We start from the raw sequence: 6,000 nt of genomic DNA on the forward strand, positions 1-6,000 counted from the left end.
GATGGAAACGGATGGTAGCAAATGCACACTGGCTTAAACTGTTGTGGACATCGTGGGATGCATGAAGACGCAGCCCTCCGTTGGCAGCTGTTGTCCACAGCAGGCTCCCAAACCCGCAAAACAGAGCAGATGGCACATTTCCGTGCAGAGCTAAAACATATGAAAGATCAGCCCTTCACAGTAGCAGCCTCAAGTAGCAGTTCCGTCTCTCTCGACGGTGAAAGAGAGAATGACTTTTGATAGCAGGAAAGGCAGCCTCTATCTAGGTTGAGTCCAGATTCAATATAGTCCAGTGGTGGTGAACCTTTGGCACTCCAGATGTTATGGACTACAATTCCCATCAGCCCCTGCCAGCATGGCCAATTGGCCATTCTGGAAGGGGCTGATGGGAATTGTAGTCCATAACATCTGGAGTGCCAAAGGTTCGCCACCACGGGTCTAGTCCACAGGTTTCAAACTCGTGGTCCTCCAGATGTTATGGACTACAGTTCCCATCATCCCCTGCCAGCATGGGATGCTGGGAACTGTAGTCCATAACACATCTGGAGGGGCGCACGTTTGACCTCTCCCAATAAGGGAGGAGGGCCCGCATCTCACTGGTAGATCACAAAGGGACATCTTCATGACCACAGGTTGCCGAATCCGACCGCTCCAAAAAAGGCATAAATTGTGTTTTCTTTAAAAAAAATAATCCTTATGGGAATGGAAGAGCACCGAAACCCTTTCATCATGGAAACTTTTTCAGGATGGGGGGGGGGTCCCCCAAAGGCATTGTTTCCAGGTCAGAAGGCAGTGGCTTTATCTATGCAGTTCCCACCGGGGGTCTTCTGGTTGCAAAAAAACACAAAACCCTTTTTCTTAAAACTATTCTACGGTGCTGCCACCAGAAGGAAATCCATCAGCCTCCAGAACCACCACTGAAACCAGCAAGCCAGCCAAAACGTTGCAAATCGAGACATCCTCACATCTGTAGCCTTCTCTGGGCCTTCTATGGCCCCTTCCGGACACACGAGGCGACTCAGGTTCGACTCGTGTTGGCGGAGTCGTTACCTGAGCTCGAGTCCTCCTGTTTCTCCGCACAGAAGCTGACTCGTGTCTCCGGAGCCAAGCTCGGAGGGCGGGACCATGTCCCCTCGCTGCGTTCTGATTGGGACGAAGCTCCCCTTTTCTAAGTGCTGCGTGTCTAAAGCTTCTCACCGCCGCCACGAGTCTCCTGTTCTGCGCATGGGCAAAATACTGAGCTGTGATTGGCTGGCTGGCAGAGTCGAGGCGACGGATTCCACACTCGGCCGGCTTCAGCTTGAGCGCAACCCGAGTCCGCCAGTCGACTCGACCCCCTTGTCGAGCTCAGAAATTCAACGGCGAGAGGGGGGTGAGTCGAGTCAGACACGAGTCCGACGCTACGTCTGTGCGGAGGACTCGGATCGGACCCAAGTCGATCTAAGGTCGACTCCTACAATGCGGAAGGGGCCTATCCTTGCCTCTTTGCTCCACCCTTGTGCCTTTGGGGTGTTTTTTGGGGGTTGTTTCACCAGGTGATTTTTTGGGGTGCTTCACCAAGTGCTCCGGGCAGGGGCGAATCTAGGCAAACTGGAGCCCGGGGACAAAATCTGAGTTTGGTGCCCCCCCCCCCACCCCCCCAGGTATGGACGACCACCCTCCCACACAACAACCAAACAATGATTTTTTGCACCAGCTCACAAAACACCTCCCACCACCAGCAAAACATACATGGCTTTCTCCCCACCAACTCTCTTTCCTAATTGTGTCCTCACACCAACCCTATGAGGTAGGTTGTTAGCCTCAGAAAGAGCTCCAAGCCAGTGCAAGTGGGAATTAACTTTTAAGCATGTAAATCTCTCACAAGTCACCCCCCCCATCTGAAGGTTTACCAAGCAAACATCAGCATCATCTCTCGTCACAAATCACCTCCACCCCCCAGCAAAACATATACATGGCTCCCTCCCCACCACTTTCCTAATTGTGTCCCTACACTCCAACTCCTGTGAGGTAGGCTGCTAGCCTGAGAAACCAGCTCCAAGCCAGTGCAAGTGGGAATTAACTTTTAAGCATGTAAATCTCTCACAAGTCACCCCCCCCCCCCCATCTGAAGGTTTACTTAAGCAAACGCCAGCATCATCCCCTCAGTTCTGTGCTGCTGCTTCTGGGCTCCCTGCTCAGCTTGCTCTTTTCCTGTAGCCTGCCGGGCTTCCAGCGAGAAGGCTTCTGAGTAATGCCACACTTAATTCTAAGGCTAATAAGGCATGCTGGGTTAGGGAGGGAGGGGAGGCGGAGCTCCCCAGTCCTGCTCCTGGGAGCCCAGTGGGATTTCTCCCCCGCCTCCCCTGGACACGGTCCAGGCCACCGGTGACAGAGTGGGCGGGGCTACGACAGGCACTGGGAGCAGTCCGCTGCTTCAGTGCCTGCCTTCTAGGTTTTGCTCAATCCCTTGCTGTGTAGGAGGATGTTTTGGCGCCCCCCACGTGACCTCAATCGATGCGCCCGGGGACAAGGGGTACCCCATGTCCCTAGGCAGGAACGCCAGTGGCTCCGGGGCCCAGCCTGGCTCTGCGGGACACCTGAGTTCTTAGCGCACAGCCTTCTTTTGGGGTGTCAGAAGAAGAGCCAGAGCTTGGACTGATAGCTCACCTTCTCGAAGGGAGCCCGGCTCTCATCCCTTCCCTGCCGCTACGGAGACCAAGTCACTCCAATTACGAGACTCCCGCCGCTTCTACGGGTCTTGTTTGAGGCTCAGTCCGGGGGCTGGTGCTGAAATTTCTGGTGCTGGAGTTGCCCTGTTGCCCTAAGGTGAAATTAATGTATATATGTTTAAGCCCTTCGGTACTCTCTGACACTTGGCTTCCCCCCTGAGTTTTGATAACAGCCTCTCTGCTCACCAGGCCAACTCTTTTCCGTTGTGTCCTTAAGCACCCTCTTGGACGTCCACCACCCGTGCCCCGAATCCACGCCGGCAGGGGGTGAAGTTCTCCGTAGAGTCCCTCCTGCCTTTGACTGCAGGTCGACTCCGTTTTATGTATTGTCGAAGGCTTTCACGGCCGGAATCACTGGGGTGCTGTGAGCTTCGCCAGTTATGTATGGCCGTGTTCTAGCAGCATTCTCTCCTGACGTTTCGCCTGCATCTGTGGCTGGCATCTTCAGAGGATCTGCCAGCCACAGATGCAGGCGAAACGTCAGGAGAGAATGCTGCTAGAACACGGCCATACAGCCCGGAAACCACACAGCACCCCAACTCTGTTTTGTTTGCAGTTGCCAAAGGAGATTCCATTTGGGTTGGTTCCCCGAGCTTCTACCGCTGGGGAGCTGAGTGAAGGCACGATTTCCAAAGGCTTCCTGCCTTCGGAGCCGAGGATCTCACCACTCCACTTCCAGAATGTGATTCCTGTGCTTCTTGCCCCAGGGTAGACTCCAGATTAAATGGCCCCCTGGCACGTCAGTAGCCTGGGTCAAGGTGAAAGGGATCTATCGTTCTGCATTGCTGAGGTTCATGACCTACTCCCACCCAGCCAGCTAAAAGGATTTCACCAGTACCATCTTGTTCCAGCTGCTAGGGAAGGTCTAGCTCAGTGGTGGCGAACCTATGGCACGGGTGCCAGAGGTGGCACTCAGAGGCCTCTCTGTGGGCACGCGCAGAGTCCCCCCACCCTCCCCCACACATCTAGATTGGCCTGGGCCACTGGGCTCAATTATTAGCATTAAACCTAAGACCTAGCTTTGGGGAAGCAGTGTAGGTAACCCTGATAAGTGCTGTTAAACCCCACTGATTTTCATGCAAAGAACTAAAGCATGATCCTTTACCTGGGAGTAAGCTCGGTTGCTGGCAATAGGGCTTGCTTCTGAGTAAGCCCTCCTAGGGTCGTGATTCACCCGTCGGAAGAGTTGCACAGTTGCTTCAAAGCAGAGCCACTGACTACCACCAAGCTTACTCCCGAGCAACGCACGGTTTTGGGTTGCAATTTGGGCACTCAGTCTCGAAAAGGTTCGCCATCACTGGTCTAGCTGCTAGGGAAGGTCTCCATCCTTGCTGGTGAATCGGGCTTTTACGGTAACCAAGAAGACAGACACGCACACATCCCCAACCGGCCACGTGTTCAGTTGCTTGTCGGCACCTCTTCCTGATTCCTGTGTTTTCCCCAGGACAGAGTTCCAGATGCCACCGGGTTCCTTGACTGATCCTAGTGAGAACATTTGCCAAGTTGGAGGCTCCTCGTATTTCTTCCTGGGTGCCGTGAGGCATGGGAGAGGCAGAGGATCCTTCCAGCTGTCTTGCTGCCAGAATTTGGCAATAGGGGAGCTTCGCGTGCCCTTTGCGCATCACTCTTCTCTGCCCCCCCCCCCCCCCGGTCTTTCCATCCCCAGCCGGTTCTGTTCTGCCCTCCCTCTTGTTGGTTTGCATGGAGTCTAGCTTCTGTGGCTCTTTAAGAAGATTGGCCAAGCAGAGGTCACACCCTGGATAATTCTTGTGTACTGTATCTGCAACTTTTATATATATATATAAATATACATAAATATATTGAGATGTATTTAATGGTGAAGAAAAAGAAAGACGCGACTGTGCATTTGTAGAAATATTTTTAAAGTACTTTTTTTTCAATTAAATTATTTAAGAAATGTGTGGACTTCCAGAGGCCCTGTGCTGTTTATTGAAGTTGGGGGCGGGGGGAGGTGTGTGTTATACGGTGGGCGGGAAGGATCGTTGTCTGGAATTGTATCCCTGAAAAATCAGCTGTCTGATCCACCAAACTAGCTGGGGTCCGTCAAACATGTTGCGGTGCTACGGAATGACCGCCAACACTCCAATTTCTGATTGGGAAGAGTTGCGTGAAAATCATTGGTGCAGCTGGGAGAAAATGGAAGATTGGCTTAAGAACATAAGAACGAGCCTGCTGGATCAGACCAGAGTCCATCTAGTCCAGCACGCTGCTACTCACAGTGGCCCACCAGGTGCCTTTGGGAGCTCACGTGCAGGAGGTGAATGCAATGGCCTTCTGCTGCTGCTGCTGCTCCCGAGCACCTGGTCTGTTAAGGCATTTGCAGTCTGAGATCAAGGAGGATCAAGATTGGTAGCCATCAATCAACTTCTCCTCCCTAAATCTGTCCAAGCCCTTTTTAAAGCCATCCAGGTTAGTGGCCATCACCACCTCCTGTGGCAGCATATTCCAAACACCAATCACACGTTGCGTGAAGAAGTGTTTCCTTTTATTAGTCCTAATTCTTCCCCCCAGCATTTTCAATGAATGCCCCCTGGTTCTAGTATTGTGAGGCTTTGCTCCGGAGCAATGTTTCCCAACCTTTCCAACGTCACGGTACCCTTGACCTCACTCTTCATATCTCATGGTATCCCTGCCATCCGCCCCCCACCTTCCCTTCCCAGGGTGAAGGGAAGCAGGGGGGGAGGGGCTGCTAACCTTGCGGCAGGCCCTGCCCCCTGGGTCAGCTCCATGTCCTTGCTGGTGCCGGGGGGAGACACCACAAAAGTGAGGGAGGTCGGTAGCATTGCCGCGGTACCCCTGGGACATGCTCACGGCACCCCAGGGTACCACGGAGCCCTGGTTGGGAATCGCTGCTCTGGAATATGGGGGCAGGTGCAGGTGCTCCTGGCCCTAGTGATCCTATACTGTGCTTCTCAGATTATTCAGTTTTATACACTCAGTGCTAATTATTGAGCGGAGACGTTCCTCACCCACCTGACCTTATGGAACTATTATTACACTGCGTCCGTCCATCTTTGGACGATGCGCCATTCTTGCACCCGACACAATCACAACTGGGCTGCCTTGTCTGCACAGGAAAAACCAGTTACGTTAACAATAGTATAACAACAGCACAATGTTCAGCACGGTGTGATTGCAGCTCAGCACGTGAGAATCACCAACATTGAAATGCCAAGACCAGTCAAAAGGTGGTGCGAATGCAGTTGTCTACTCATGTGTTAGGAGTGAAGTCTGGTGATTGAGGGATATTTTTATATCATTTGATTAA

This window comes from Sphaerodactylus townsendi, linkage group LG08 (assembly GCF_021028975.2).
Source record: "Sphaerodactylus townsendi isolate TG3544 linkage group LG08, MPM_Stown_v2.3, whole genome shotgun sequence".
Taxonomy (NCBI): Eukaryota; Metazoa; Chordata; class Lepidosauria; order Squamata; family Sphaerodactylidae; genus Sphaerodactylus; species Sphaerodactylus townsendi.